The sequence below is a fragment of the Rattus norvegicus genome, chromosome 1 (assembly GCF_021556685.1).
Source record: "Rattus norvegicus strain SHRSP/BbbUtx chromosome 1, alternate assembly SHRSP_T2T, whole genome shotgun sequence".
Lineage (NCBI taxonomy): Eukaryota > Metazoa > Chordata > Mammalia > Rodentia > Muridae > Rattus > Rattus norvegicus.
In genome coordinates this window covers 193,229,615-193,245,097 of record NC_141534.1, presented here as the reverse complement: position 1 = coordinate 193,245,097, position 15,483 = coordinate 193,229,615, and the positions used below count along the sequence as shown (strand labels likewise).

Sequence of the window (15,483 nt, the reverse complement as noted above, 5' to 3'; positions counted from 1 at the left end):
TTGTGTGCACAAGGTCACCAGATCATCCCAACTGTAGAGCAGCCATTGCTATCCTCCCTGTTTTCCGGCTGCAGAAGGTGAAGCACTGAGGTAGAGCCTAGCCTCGCTGACTCCATGGTCTCCATGAAACTCGAAGCTCTGAGACTTCTGCAAGGAAAAAGTGCCAAGCAAGCTCTCTAGACAAGAGTCAACCATGGCTCCCACTGAGCACAAAGGACAGACTGACATCACAGACCTCGGACACTGGCCAGCCCTCCCTGACACCACATCTAGCCTGAGGACCTTTCATTTGTCAAATAAAAACAAGCAGCTGGACTGTGGACTCAACCCTGTTTTGTTTGTCACAAGTCACAGTCTAAGATTCCTGGAAGCTGGTCAAGACCTGTGACCGTGCTGCTGGCTGCGGGTGGCCCAGGAGCCAATAATCCTAGGAAGCTTAGATTAGAAGGTCTAGGATATTCTCTCTTATCCTCTCTTCTTCCATCCATCCCTCCCTCCTTCCCCACTTCCCTCACTCATCACTATTTAGCCCACATCTTCCTGCCTGGGTGCTGATGGGATAGAGGCCTGACTACTCTCCTAAGGGGGTAAACAAATTTAGAAGTCATTGGATTTTCTGCCAGATGAACTAAGAAAGCAGGAAGGCTAAATTAGTCATGGTGGCTCCTTCCTATAATCACAGCACCTGGAATGATGAGGCAGGAGGATTAGATGAACTTCACTGGACCAGTGAAGTCTACCTGGCAAGACCTCTTCTGAAGAGACAAAGAAAAGAAAAAAATAAGAAATAAAGAAAGGAAGCCAGAGAACTGGCCTGCACCAAGCATGAAGACTGTTGAAGTAAGAGTGAACTATCAAAATAGAAGCTGAGAAGAGGACATCCCGGGAGCTTACAGACATCTGCTCATGACCCTCCCTACTCTTGGATTCTGAAAAGCACCCCCTCTTCAGAGCCTTGCATTGCAGTACACAGACCCCTTCTGCTGCCTCCAGATAGACTTTAAAAAAAAAATTCAAGTCCTGAGTAATGCAAGACTTTGCAGAGGTACTATAAGAAATAATAGCAGTACATGGAAAACACTTACCTCAGTGCCTGGCTATGGTAAATAACACCCACCCTGTGGCTGCTAATATTATCATAATCAAGCCTCAAGGACATCCTATTACAGGAACTGAGCAGATTCATCATCTTACCCTGCCATCTAAATTACTCTTCCTGGGAAGGGTGGCATGCCATGGGACTTTGTCCTTGGTCCCATCTCAGGCCATAATTTTATCAATGGCTGTTAGAGGCTGTTTATAAAGTCTGAGGATGACATCTAGATGGGAGACAAATGGATGACGGAATCTAAGTTCAGGACAATTTTGACAGGGCAGAGATGGGCCATGGAAGGTTTGCTAGACTGCATTGGGAAGGGAAAGGTCCCAGACAAGGAAGCAGTGGGAGAGGAAGCACAACTGAAGGAAAGTTCACAAGAGTGAAGACGGAGTGTAAAGTCCGCAGTATGGGCTGGGGAGACAGCTTCATGCTGTGCAAGCCTAGAGGCCTGAGCTCTGGTCCCTAGCACAGATGTAAAAGGCAGGCACGGCCATGCAGGGCTGCAACCCCAGTGCTGGAACAGGCAGTCCTTGCAGCTCACTGTTTCCATAGCCTAGCCTAATGAGGAGTTGCAGGTTCAGTGAGAGACTGATGGTGAGCAATTGAGGAAGACACTGGACACTGACCTCTGATCTACACACACCCGCATACGTGTATTCAGAAAGCTAGCGATGTGCTGTAACTCCAAAAACTATTGGCACGACACAAACAATAAGTATACTAGGAACACTGGCCCTAAGCTACATGTGGTGGTGCATACCTATAACCCGAGCACTTGGGAGGCAAGGTGACACCCTGTCAACAAAGAAAGGGAGGACGAAGGAAACCAGAGGGATGTTTGCTCAGAACAAGAGAGGAAGATATGTACTAAAGTGTTTTAGTATTTCCTGTGCACCAAGCCCCAAGTTGAGCACTTGGCACCCACCACTATTTCAAGGAGCACTTTCATTAGCTTATAAAGTGCCTGTTATTATTTTTGTCCTCCTTTGACAGGTGAGGAGGTGAGGCATAACGAAGTGAAGAGACTTTGCCAAGTAGGCTGGAGCAAAAGAACATCTAAACCAGTCATCACTAGAGAGCACACAGTCCCGACAGTCTACACTAACTCCATAGCTGGGCTTTTTCATGGTTTCCGAGGCAGAGGAAGGTGGCTAGGAAAATGGACATCATGCTATGAGAAGTCACCATGAGCACTGATCAGACTGGATCAGCTCAGGCACAGGAGAGCAACTCTGCACAGTAGTCTCTCCTCACCCACATCCAAACAAGCAACACCACTTAAACCTGTGACAGTCTGGGCAAATGAGGGTACTGATGGCAGATTTCAAATGTTAAGAAATCCTGAGAACTGGATGGCAGACAGAACTGGGTTAGCAAAAAGAAACCCAGAAACAGAAGCTAGGAAGGAGCAGGGCATGGGGGAAGGTATTGTGTGCTGCTTCAGACCCAGAGGTAGTACAGTCTTCAGGGAGATAAGGCACCAAACTGGAGTCAGAAACTAAATGGAAACACAAGAAGCAGGAGAAGGTGGTCCTTCCACCTGCTCGGTGTTCAGGAACTATGATGGTGGACTTATGGTACAGAAAGGCATGACACATCTGGAGGAAGAGTGAGCAGGGCCGGGCTCAGAAGACAAACTAATGGATCAGTGTCACACTACTTCAGCAAATGTGGTCCAATGCCCACAATCACGAGTGGTAAATTACATTAAAAGACAAAAACAACAAAATCAGGATCCAGAGGAAGACAGGCAATCAAGGAACACAGTCAAAATCCCACACTAGGAAAACCCACAAGAGGGACAACACGTCCCAATCTGATCATCGTGAAAAATAATCAGACACATAGTGAAGTAAACAGAGCCCTCATAACATATATAAGCCATACCTCCTGGCTCAGAACTGTTCTGTTTACTTTTCTGGTGGTTAAGGCCAAGACAGATGGATCTGAGTAGAGACTCTTTCTCAAAAAAAGCCAAAACCAAACAAAAAGCCCCAATGCCAAATCAAACAAAACCAAACCAACCAAACAACCAAACAAACAAAACAAAAACCCAATAACTATATTTATTATGATCAGAAGGGTAAAGGGAGATAGATATTGCATCTATCAAACAGTAAGTGCCTATAAAGGAAAGAGTTAATTTGAAATTCAACAGAGAAAGATGTAACCACTGAAACAGAGATGAAGACTAAGGAAAGACTGAAGATACAGTGAGAGCAAACGTCACTGCTCTACATACAAGACTGCATGGAGGCATCCACAACACAGGAATACGGCCCGAGAAGGTGCAGGGTTCACTGCTGGCAAGGTTTCAGTTAGATGAGCTTTAAAAAAAAATTTTTTTTTAAGTAAAAATTAAGTTTTTCTCATAAGACTACTGGCAGTTTTACAACAACCAAATTCATCTTATCATTTAGGCCAAGGGTCTGTAAATTCCAATCAGATCAAAACTGGCCAGCCACATACATTTATAAAGTTGTAATGGAACCGAGGAACACTCACTAAGGTTGCATGACAGAAATGAGAAACTGATGGGTGCCGTAGCACATGCTTTTAATTTCAGCACTTGGCAGAGGCAGGTAGATCTCTAAGTTTGAGGCTAGCCTGGTTTAATAGTGAGTTCAAAGACAAGGACAACGGTTAAGACGATGAAGAGGAGCAACTCAGACTATACATGCACATAAGCAGTCAAGTGATTATTTACTCTCTGGTTCTTTTTAAATAGAGGTTGCTTGTGGCTGGTTTAGGGCATTCTTAGTGGGATTTTCTGTTGTTTGTGGTCAAATGTACTTTTGATTGAACAATAAAGAAGTGTTTAAACAGAGAGTTCTAGAAAGGCAAGTATCATGAGCCATATGTCTTGGCACATACCTAGAATCCCAGCACTTGGAAGGCTAAGGGAGGTTTGAGGTACATAATGAGAGAAATTCTACTTCTAGAAAAAGAGAGAGGGGGGAGAAAGAAAGAAAGAGAGAGAGAGAGAGAGAGAGAGAGAGAGAGAGAGAGAGAGAGAGAGAGAGAGAAAGAAATAAAGAAAAAACATCCAGTGGATCAAACTGCTAATAGTGGGAAAGAATGAAATGAGGACTATGTGGTATGTTGTAGGAGGTACATGTGCACACATGTGTATACAGGCCAGAGGAGGATGACAAGTGTCTTAAATCCCCTTCTTATTCCCTTGAGGCAAAGTCTCTCACTGAACCTGAAGTCAGCAGTTCAGCAAGGCTAGCTATCCAAACAGCCTTCAGTATCTGCTTGTCTCTCCCCACAATGCTTGGAATATAAGCATAAGTGGCCACTTCATATGGGTGCTGGAGATTCAAACTCAGGTTCAGCAAGCACTCTCACCCAGTGTGGCACCTCCTCAGCCCCATGAGGTATAGGTAATACACAAAGACAACCTTTTTAGTAATGACATTTTGTTCTAATTATTTTGCAATGTAAATTTTCTAAGAAAAACAGATGGTCTATTCCACAATGACAAAGAATGAACTTCTGGTACACAAAGCATACACAAACCATCAAACTTTATAGATACATTTAGAAGAAGGCCTAGACATAAAAATTACATACACTGTGACTCATCCTACATGAAGTTCAAACCAGACAAAATTGTGTTGCTCTGACTCCAGGTCATGGTCGCTCTGGAGAGGTGTTAGCTAAGAAGGCTCACCAAGTCTCCTGGGATACTCTCTCTTTGACATAGGCAGTGTGAATATGGGCACATTCACACATAAGTTCATAAGGAGCATGCACTTAAGACCGTCCACTTCGTTATACACAGTTATACTTTAGTCAGTGGAACAGTTAAAGTGGAGCTGGAGAGACAGCTCAGCAGTTAAGGCCCAGCACACACATGGCTACTCACAACCATCTTCAACTCCAGTTCCAAGGAATCCTATGTTCTTGCCTGGCCTCCAAGAACACCAGGCATACACATGGTATATATACATGCAGACAAAATATCCAAATATATAACAACATGAAATACAAAACTATTTTTAAAGTTAGATGCATAATGCAAGACATTTTTTAATTGGACCTAATTAAGAGATGAGATGATCCAAAAAAATTCTTAAGTATTCGTTATTTTGTGAACTCTAGAGGTTCACGAGATGGTTCAGTGGACAGAGATGCTTGCTACCAAGCCTAAGGAACTGGGTTGGTCCTCCTGGATTCATATGTAGAAGGAGAAAACCAACCCCTGAATGTTGTGCTTGGACCTCCACATATGCCCCGTGACATAAACATGCAAGAGCATACACATACAGGTAAAGGAATATAATTAAAAATGTTTTTCAAGCAAGATTGATTAGGTAGTTGTTTTAGTTACGGTTTTACTGCTGTGAACAGACACCATAACCAAGGCAACTCTTAGAAGAAACAACAATTAATTGGGGCTGGCCTCAAGGTTCAAAGGTTCAATTATCAAGGCAGGAGCATGGCAGCGTCCAGGCAGGCACGGTGCAGGAGGAATTGAGAGTTCTACATCTTCATCTGGAGGCTGCTAATAGGATACTGACTTCCAGGCAGCTACAGTGAGGGTCTTAAACCCACACCCACAGTGACACACCTACTCCAACAAGGCCACACCTCCTAATAGTGCCACTCCCTGGGCCAAGCATATACAAACCACCACAGTAGTAAAAATGGAGTAATTGTTATAGCTTTATGTAAGTTCTAGTTCCTCTACAATTAGTATTCAGTGGTTCAAGAATCAGAAAAAGACTAAAAACTGTAGATGGCGCAGGTCCCATTGTGGCAGTGTTGACAGATGTTGAGTGCCACTTCTCCTGCCGCAACCCCACTGATACCAGACAATACAGCATGGAGCAGAGAGTGCCCAATGAGGGATCAGAAGAACGAAACTGAAAACACACAGCACTTGCGGATCCTCTTCTGGGGACTCTACACATATTACTCCCTTGATTAATTCTACAACTCCACAAGGAGGTAGTTGGCAGCTCCATTCTTCAGATAAGCTAGGTGCAGAGAGCCTATAACTCCCAGAGACTGTAGCTATGAAGTAGCATGGCCTGGATGCAAACCTTGGCAATGTGACCCAGACCTAGATCTAGATTGCTCTGCCATGACAACTCTTTCCATCAGCCAACCTGAGTGGCCTGAGGATGCTGTCTGAACAATGTTAGATTTCTCAGGGGAAGCAGATGAAGTCCTGACTGAATGTGTAGTGTTGATATGAACATGGCCATGACAAAGACTCCAATGCCTCAGACCCATGGCAAAGCCTCTCCCAAGTATAGATGTTGATAGTGTGTATAGAAGCAGCCATAGCTTCCTCCTCCCAGATGACTGTAGCCTGACACTGTTCCCTGACAGTGACCCCTGATGCAGCATGACAATTACTTCCAGGACATCCACACAGTACTGGAGATTGTAAGCCATCTAGAGATAACATAAATTTACAACAAGTAGGTTGCACACAAATGCCAAGTACAGCCTGTGCTTTCTCATATCCATGGGCCCCTGCAAGCAACTTCTGTAGAGACCATGTGTAACAGGGAGATCCGCAACCATTTCGATGGCCTCTGATCAGAACCCATGTGCGTAACTATTCCTTTAGTTGGGGAAGCTGACTGCCACCTATCAGGTGAATAACAATTGAGTCTTATGCCATCTGGCCATTGCCACCTTGTCCTCTTACTTACCTGTCCAGTCCATGGACACAGGCCAGGGTCCTTTTTGTAACTATAAGCCTACAATAAGGACCAGAAAAAGTGGTGGCATGTGGCCAAAGTTGGGCTGGGCCTGGTGTTTATCACTCTAAACTCTGCCCACCAGTAAGAGAAAAGGCCTGCTGAGCACTACTCTACATACAGAGAACTGAGCCTCGGGAGAACGGCAATGTGCTCAAGGGGCTTCGTGCGGGCACCTTTCTCGGATGGCACACAACAGCACACTGGCTCAGTCCTGTACTTACTAGGGTACCAGAGGCGTGCGCACTGCACTCTGAGCCTAGACTTCTCACATATGAAAGAGAACAGCACTGCTGAGTTCAGTGAGTGGAGATGGACTTTCAGTGTGAAGCTTCTTGACAGACTACACCCATCTGTCAGCTGTCACTCTGTCATAAAATGGCCATGTGGTCGATGGCTGGCTTTTGCCTGCCCACTATAATTTCCCCAGCCTTCTGTGATGCTAAACTAATTTTCTTTTGGGAAATTATCCCTTTCTAACTATGTTAATATGGGATTCCTCACCCGACTCTTGTGACCCAGCTGGTAGGCCTCTGTCTAGACACTAAACTTGGCTAACCTCCTGGTCCTTCTGCTAGAACTGCTGACAGTGAAGGAAGGCACTGTCAGAAAGGAGGAGGGGAAAGGGAGGAAACACTACTTACACAGGGCTACAAGGTAGGTGCTCCAAGTCTCTAGTTCCCCGTGAGGCTGGGGCGGCTTCCATAGCCATCCTACATATGAAACAACTAAGGCTCCTTGGTGTTTACTAGCCAGACTCTCTGACTCCAGTCCCTGGACCACACCAGCAGCCACCTTACTACAGACAGAGAACTGTCTTCATGAAGAGTGAATTGCCATGGGAAAAGAAGTCCAGAGTCTGAACACTTGGATCCAGCTCTACCTGATTGGACTGGCTAGTTTTATATCAACTTGACACAAGCTAGAGTCCTTATGGAAGAGGAACCTCAACTGAGAAAATGTCTCAACTAGGCTGGCCTGCGCTCTAGGGTTTTTGTTTGTTTTATTCTTTTTTTGTTTGTTTCAGTTATTTGTTTTTGGTGGTGGTGGTGGTGGTGGTGGTGGTGGTGGTGGTGGTGGTGGTGGTGGTGATTGATTTAGAAAGGCCTAGCCCACAATAGGTGGTACCTCCCTTGGGCTGGTGGTTCTGGGCACCATAAAAAAGCAGGCTGGGCATGCCATGGGAAGCAAGGTAGTAAGCAGCATTCCTCCATGACTCTGTACCAGCTCCTGCCTCCTCTGGGCTCCTGTGCTGCCTTCGATGATGAACTGATATGGAAGGATAAGGGGAATAAACCCTCTCCACCCCAGGTTGCTTTTGGTCACACTGTCTCCTCACAGCAACAGAAACCTTAGTGTGGACATGGATGCCGCCTACCTCTGAGGCAGCAGAGGACTTCCTTCTATTGCTTATACAGAGCCCCAGTCCAGGCTGTGGATCCTAGTAAAGTTGAAGCCACTGGCCTTTGCCAGACCTAGATGACCAGAGAGCTAACAGCACAGAGATGAGGAGGTGTCCTTATGTCAGCGGTGGCAGCAGGAATGGGTTCACGTGGCTGTTGCCCACCCTGTGGTGGAGCTGCTTTCACCCTGAAGACATCTTTCCTGAGACACTTGCAGGCACAACCTTTCTCAGATGATACCATTCCCTTTTCTAATCCCATTCTATATTCCACACACGGCTTTTTCCCATGTGGAGGGAGGAGACAAGCGTTAAAGGCAATTTCATGCCTCAGATCGGAGGATAGAGGAGACTTTGATGATGCTCTGTACAAGGGCACATTGCTTATCCAAAACAGCCTCTTTCTGCTCAGAAATTGCAGCTCTCTGAGGGGTTTTTTTCCTAGAGTTTAATCTTGTGCTGGAAGCTAAGCTGATACCAGAAAGGTTTTAGACATGTCAATCTTCTTCCCGGCATTTTATCAGAAATTGATTCTCTTTACTGTTTGGCATATGAGTGTTGGCCTTGCCCTTGTTAGACTGGGGTTCCGAAGGCTTGGTTTGAAGACATTATCTCCTGCAGCTCCCAGGGGTCTCAGGGCAGCTGGGGATTCAGAGGTAAGGCAAGTCCTACAGGAAGGATTATGGCTGCTCTCTGACGGCATTACATAGTGACAAACACTGGGCTTGCTCGTGTTTAGCTCTTTCCTGAAAACACTTTTCTGTCTCTTGGCTTTGAAACAATTTTTTAATCTATCTATCTATCTATCTATCTATCTATCTATCTATCTATCTATCTATAGTGTGTGTGTGTGTGTGTGTGTGTGTGTGTGTGTGTATCACAGGATAACTTGTGGCAATCTGACCTTTCTACCATGTGGATCCCAGAGATTGAAGCCAGGTCATCAAGACTGGCCACAAGTGCCTTTAACCATCTGGCCAGTCTGGCCTCTTGGCTTTGAAGGCATTTACCTCCCAAACATGCTCATTTGCCCCCTGCAAGCCCAAAACTATTATCTTCAACATCTATAGAATTCCTGGGATGTGCAATACAGCTACAGAATACTTACCACAACCGTATGCACCAGTCGCATCACCCCTTCCTTGAGAGGGCAATGTGGAGTCACAGAGGCTGAGCTACTCGAGCGAGAGTGAGCCAGGAAGCTGAGCTGCTCACTGCAGTGGGCACAGGCTTCCTACCTTGCTGCATGACTTGCCTGCCCAGTTTTTAAGTCTCGAGGTACCATTACTAGTAGCCAGCCAGACAATTTCTCAAAACCTACAGAGACCAAGACCTCCTGACGTAGAAAGACAGACAATGCTAATTTCACACTGGGAAAGCATTTGGCAGTTGAATCCAAAATGGATTTCATTCTTTGCCCAGAAATACGAACTAAAAGGTTTCGTTCCCGTAAAAGTGCACATTTGGAGAGCTGACTGCCACAGCAGGCTCTAGTGCCTCAGCACGAATTCTCCCGTCACTTGCTCCTATCCTTTTTAAGTGTTTTCTTCCTTTCCCTCCTTTTCTTCCTCTTCTCTTCCTCCTCCTCCTTTCTTTCTCCCTCTTTTTCTCACACTATTGATCAAACCTAGAGTTTGTACATGCTAGGCAAGCACTCTATCTACCACTGAACCTAAACATTTTTTTCTTCAAAAGATAAGATCTTATATATATAGGAGAAAGGAGGGATGGCTCAGTTACCCAGAAGGCCAATGCAAGGATACGGACTTACATCAGAGAAGGAAGAAGGCTGTGTGTGCTCCTGGGTAGTTAGTGTTGGGAAACCTACAGGAACCACCACTCTCACTAAGCTAAGGGCTAAATGGCTCTCAAATTTGAACGTCTAGACACACCTGCAAGTCCTTCTCAAACAAACAGACCCGCTGCCGTCCACAGTGAGACGAGAAGCCTAGGGAAGCCTGGGGTGGCCAATGGGATACAAGCACTGTAACCGAAGCCTGCCAGCCTTGATTCTGGCCAGCACTCCAGAGATGGTCGGCAGCTAACAACTCTGCCCTCCAAGCACTACTAGCAAATAACGGGGAACATTCACAGTTAGTGCTTTCAGTAAAGTGTATACCCTTTGATCAACTGATTCTAGTTTAAGGAGTTCACCTTGGGCAGCCTTTGTACATGTGTAGTGTGTCCCTGCATTTGATTATTCCTTAAAATATTTTTATTGTAGTAAGAGACCGTTAATAGCCTAGGCAGTCACTATGAGGAACTAGCAGTACACTCACTGTATCTCTCAGTACCAAATCCAATCTGAGCTAACACGTACTGTGCAGACTACACTTACGCTACTTGGTACGTTCTTCATGCTTTCCTGTGCATGTGGGAACGTGCTGCCTCACACGGTATTTCTACAGGACCCACTGAGACACTTACTTTCCAGATCTAAGAAAATGAAGCACACTTATCTCCAAAGTTTCAAATAAAGGATGATGTTCTAGTACATCTGTGGTGAAATAGAAAGACATCATAAAAAGAACAAAGGCAGTCCATGTGTCCACAGGAGTCTTCCAATATGGGTTAGGTGTGAGAACAAAGGAAGGAGGAGGGAGAGAGAAGGGATGGGAAAGGAGAGAGAGACCTGTTGGAGTTGGGACTCAGTGCAGATGCTGGAGGTCATGGGAGTGATCAACAGACAGGCACCACAATTTAATAAAAGAAAGACATTTCTCACTGATGGACAGTTACCTGGAAGTATAACCTGAAATGAACGCTTTCCTCCTCTAAAAACAGCACAGCAGGAGGAGAAACCAGACTATATTGCACACTATTGGGTTAAACAAGACTGGGTGTGTAGTCCTCCAAGAAAGTCCTTTTCCCAAGATCAGGCATTTAGACAAAAGTCCCCATTCCCTCAAGGACTTGAAGAAAGAGCCCACTTACTCTAACAAGAGGAATACTTGGATCCTCAGTACCATATGACTGGTGCCTATTAACCTGTCAAGGCCAATGTGAGCCTCTAGGCTCCCTCATTCCCTGCACACAAGCCCCACTCCAGCTCACAAGACCCCTTTCTCCCATTCCCATTTAATCCCAGAAATCTTTCCCCTGTTGCTTCTCTTTGCTTTCTCAGGAAACAGCCTTTGAAGTTTGGAATAAACTTTTTTGGGGGTTTCTTTACTGTACCTATTTTCACTAGGGAAATAGTTCAATTAGTATAGAGCTTGCCTTACAAGCCCAAGGACCTGAATTCAATCCCTAAAACCTGATTAAAAAAAATTAAACAGCCTGGTGTGGTAGCACCGATTTGCAATCCCAGTGCTGGGCAGGTGACAGGCAGCTATATGCTGCTCTCTGGCCGACTTGGTGGATTCCAGAACAGTGAGAGACTTTCTCAAAAAATAAGAAAAAAAAAAAAAAGATGGACAGAACCTCAGGAGCATCACTCAAGATGTCATCTGACATGCAAGCACATGCACACACATGCACACATAGCCCCCATCTGACATGCACACACATGCACACACATGTACACACATGCACACATAGCCCCCATCTGACATGCACACACATGCACACATAGCCCCCATCTGCACACAGGAACCAAGAAGAGAGTAGGTGGATGGAAACACCTATGACTACTAATTGGAAGGGCACATAAGTGGTTGTGTCTTGGAAAGGGAACTGAGGACTGCTATCAGGAACATAGTTAACATTCAACTGCTTCTTTTTTATTGCTAGGTTGGGGACTGAACTTGGGGCCTCGGCATATTAGATAAGTGTTCTATCATTGAGCCACATCCCCAGCTCCTTCTCCCAAATATCTCCAGCATTGATTGATGGCTGATCCCACTCCTGGCCTCTGAATGGGGATCCTAGATAGGAAGAGTGAAGAGAGCAATGAATTGGAGTGAGAGCCTAACCTTGGTGGCACATTGAAGTGACAGAGGAGGCTAGTTCCTGAGATCCAGGTCTCCCCTGCTTCGCCTGAGAAAAGAAAAAGAAGCTTCTTTAATCTTGCACCCAGAGGAATGGTGTGAGAGTGTGCATGCATGTACAAGCAGGCAAGCTTAAGGTTTCTAAATGGGACAGTTAAATGGCTTTTACAGTCCTTTACAAAGTGAGCTCACAGATGAGTGGTTTTTAGAATCTCCAATCAACTGCAAAAGATGGCAGTCCATTATCACGAGAGCTCATGGAGTGGTTAAAAGCAGAGGCCCAGGAGGTAACCTAAATAGGGCTTACTTACCGGGGACACCCATCCAGGAAGTAGGAAGGTTGGAATTCACCTAAAGCCTAGCCTGAGCCAGCAGGACCTCTAGAGGAAGAAGGGTAACTGTGGGTTTTCTCTCTGTTGACACGTACACAGTAGACAGCCATATATTTATGGGACACTATGGAGCAAATGCCACTGAACAAACTGAACTAGACAGCTGCGCTGCAAACTATCTCTCCCTGGAGAGTACTGTCAAAGTGAGAGGGTTCAAGGTGCCAGAGGTCACCTGCGCAGCCATGAGATCTATGCAACCCGCTCTGGAACCTAAACTTTGGCCCTCAATGCACATAGAGGCTCTAATTCATAGAGCTGCAGGGGTTCCTATGCAGCAAGAGGACATGTCCCCTACCATCATGTCCCCTGGTTAGCAGTGCACACACTGAGAGAAGATGGGAGGGTTAGGTTAGATGGTGAATAAAAATCAGTCTCTCCTCTGGGATTTTCTCTCACTTTTTTCTTAAGCACTGTATGACAAATTTGCTTCCTAATGATTTTTGAGTAAACTACAATGGCCACAATTTCAAAATCATTAATAATTCATGACCAGAGGCCATAAACAGTACATAATCTCTACAGGCAGGAACCATGAATACTCGTTAGAGGCAAGGCCAAGAATATTTTTACCAACTGAACTGAAAGCACTTGCTGCTGCAAAGCAACCGTCAGGGGACATTTCAGAACCAGCTGTGCCCTTTCCAGTACCTCAGCTCAGCCTGCCTCTTCCAGGCAGCCTTTCTTTCCTCTGGAACCCAGCAGCTGAATGTGGGTACTTCTGTGCTGTCCGTCAGTCTCTGTGTGTACCTGTCTCTGTGGTATCTGGAGTCAGTGGTGGCTGAGGGGCTGGGTGCCAGGCAGGCTGTGCACAGGACACAGGGAGCCCATGATCAGCAGACAGGGCTGCCTCACACTCTGGAAAATCATTCTTATCCTTGGCTACATGTGGGCACTGCTGGCAGTTAACGAATTCAGATGTCTGGATCCACACCCAGAGCAGAAGAGCTAAAAACTGTCAGTTAGGCCAGGTGTGATGACCCAACCCTGTAATCCCAGCACTCTGGAAGCAGAGGTGGGAAGACCACAGGTTGGAGGGCTGGAGAGATAGCTCAGTGAATAAAACATTTCCTCACAGGTAAAATGACACAATTCAGATTCCCCAGAACCAACACAAAAGCCTGGCACGACTGGCAGCTACATATCTAATCCCAGTACCTGGGGGGCAGAGATAGGGGATCCCTGGGGCAAGCTGGCTGGCTAGACTAGATAGAATAGGCAAGCCCAGAGCTCAGGGAGAGACCCTGTCTTCATAAATTGAAGAACAATAATAATCAAGTAATATACTCAACTTCAAGTTTGGGTCTCCACACACATGCATATACTACCCATATGCATACCACACACATACATAGGAGAAAGAAAGGAAAAAGAAAAGAGGGGGGCAAGAGAAGAGAGACAGAGACAGACAGATAGACCAACTGACTGACTGACAGACCAAACTGTAATAGGGCATGAGTCACATAACACTACTTTGGGTTGATTGTGGCCTGGCAAGCTCACTGGGACCCATACCCCCCCTCACTGTATCAGCCCATGACTCCACATAGGCACAGTCCTCATCTGACCCAGGTGGAAACTACATTTCACCCTCTGGGGATAGAGTAGGCCACAGATGTCACTGGGAAAGGAACATAAGTGTCCCCAGCTGCTTGTTCCAACCAATGCTGACAGAGACAATGGGTCTTTGCCTTACCTTTCATGGTGACTTGATTTAATCTATAGCTGGCCATCTACATAAGGCACACAGTGCTACCAAGTAGTGAGGGAAGGGTACAGAAAGGCAGGGTAGGAGAAGGCAAGTTCAGGGGATCTGGGAGTCCCCTAAGCCAGCAAAGTGCTGTTGTGCTGTTCTGTTTTTCTGGACAGTTGAAATAGTCAGCCAGCACCCCCTCTACAGAGGGCCTGAAGCCATCTTATCTTTCAGAATTAAACCTGGGCACTGAGATAAACAGCCTCATGTTTTGTTTTTCACTTCAAGCACTTTTTAGTAGAGAAATGATCTGAAATGCTCTCAGGCAATCGGCACAATGGAGATCCTGGGAAAGTGGCAATTAGGAGGTTCTGTTGCTAAGAGAGGGCAGAGGAAGAAAGAATATGAAGCTGCATTTATTCCTTACATCCCGTCCTCTCCCAGAAACACGGGACTTGATCAGAGCCCAGTGGAAACATATGGATGCTGTTTCCGCCCACCTAGGCTTTAAAGGTCTTCTGTTTTCTTTATTCATGTCTCTCTGACTTTGACCATGTTGTTTTCTTAAACTAAATAACTCCTACTCATTCTTTAAGAGGCAGCCTGTCTTCACCCTTTCTGCAAAGTCTTCTTTCCTTTCATGTTCCCTTAGACAAGGTCTTGCTCTACATGCTATGCTAAACTTGAACTTCAAATCATCCTTCCTTGGCTTTTCAAGAGTGGAGATTTTAGGCCTATCCACACAGCTCTTGAAAAGCTTGTCTTTTTTCTTCTTTCCTCTCTTTCTTCCTTCCTCTCTTCCTTTCTTCTTTCAATTAATTTTATTTCTAATTATGTGTATGTGTGTGCCTGTGTGGGTATGTGCACATGAGTGCAAGCATCTGGGGAAGCCAGGAAGAGTGTCAGATCTGGAGCTGGAGTTACAGGTGGTTGTAAAGCACCCTATGTAAATGCTGGGAACCCAACTCTAGTTCTTTGGAAGATCAATGCATTCAATTAGCTGCTGATTCCACCTCCTTAGACCAGCAAAGTTTCTTGATACTTCAGATAGGATTAGATGAGCCCTTTGAGCCCACTTTCTCTGCCTATGATAGTTTCTCACACTGCAGAGTGATGGTCTAGGGTTACTTGTCTTCCGAGTACACAGCACATATAATAACCATTGTCACACCATCCCTTAGTCCCGCTGATATCCTGAGCAAATAGTGGGGCAGCTTTCAAGAATGGTCAAATATGGTGTAGAAGTGAGTC

General features: G+C 45.6%; 1 protein-coding gene across 13 annotated transcripts in view; it reads right to left on the bottom strand.

The window, feature by feature from the left end:
• Katnip (katanin interacting protein) overlaps positions 1–15,483 on the bottom strand; it is a 166,341-nt gene that overhangs the window by 129,997 nt on the left and 20,861 nt on the right.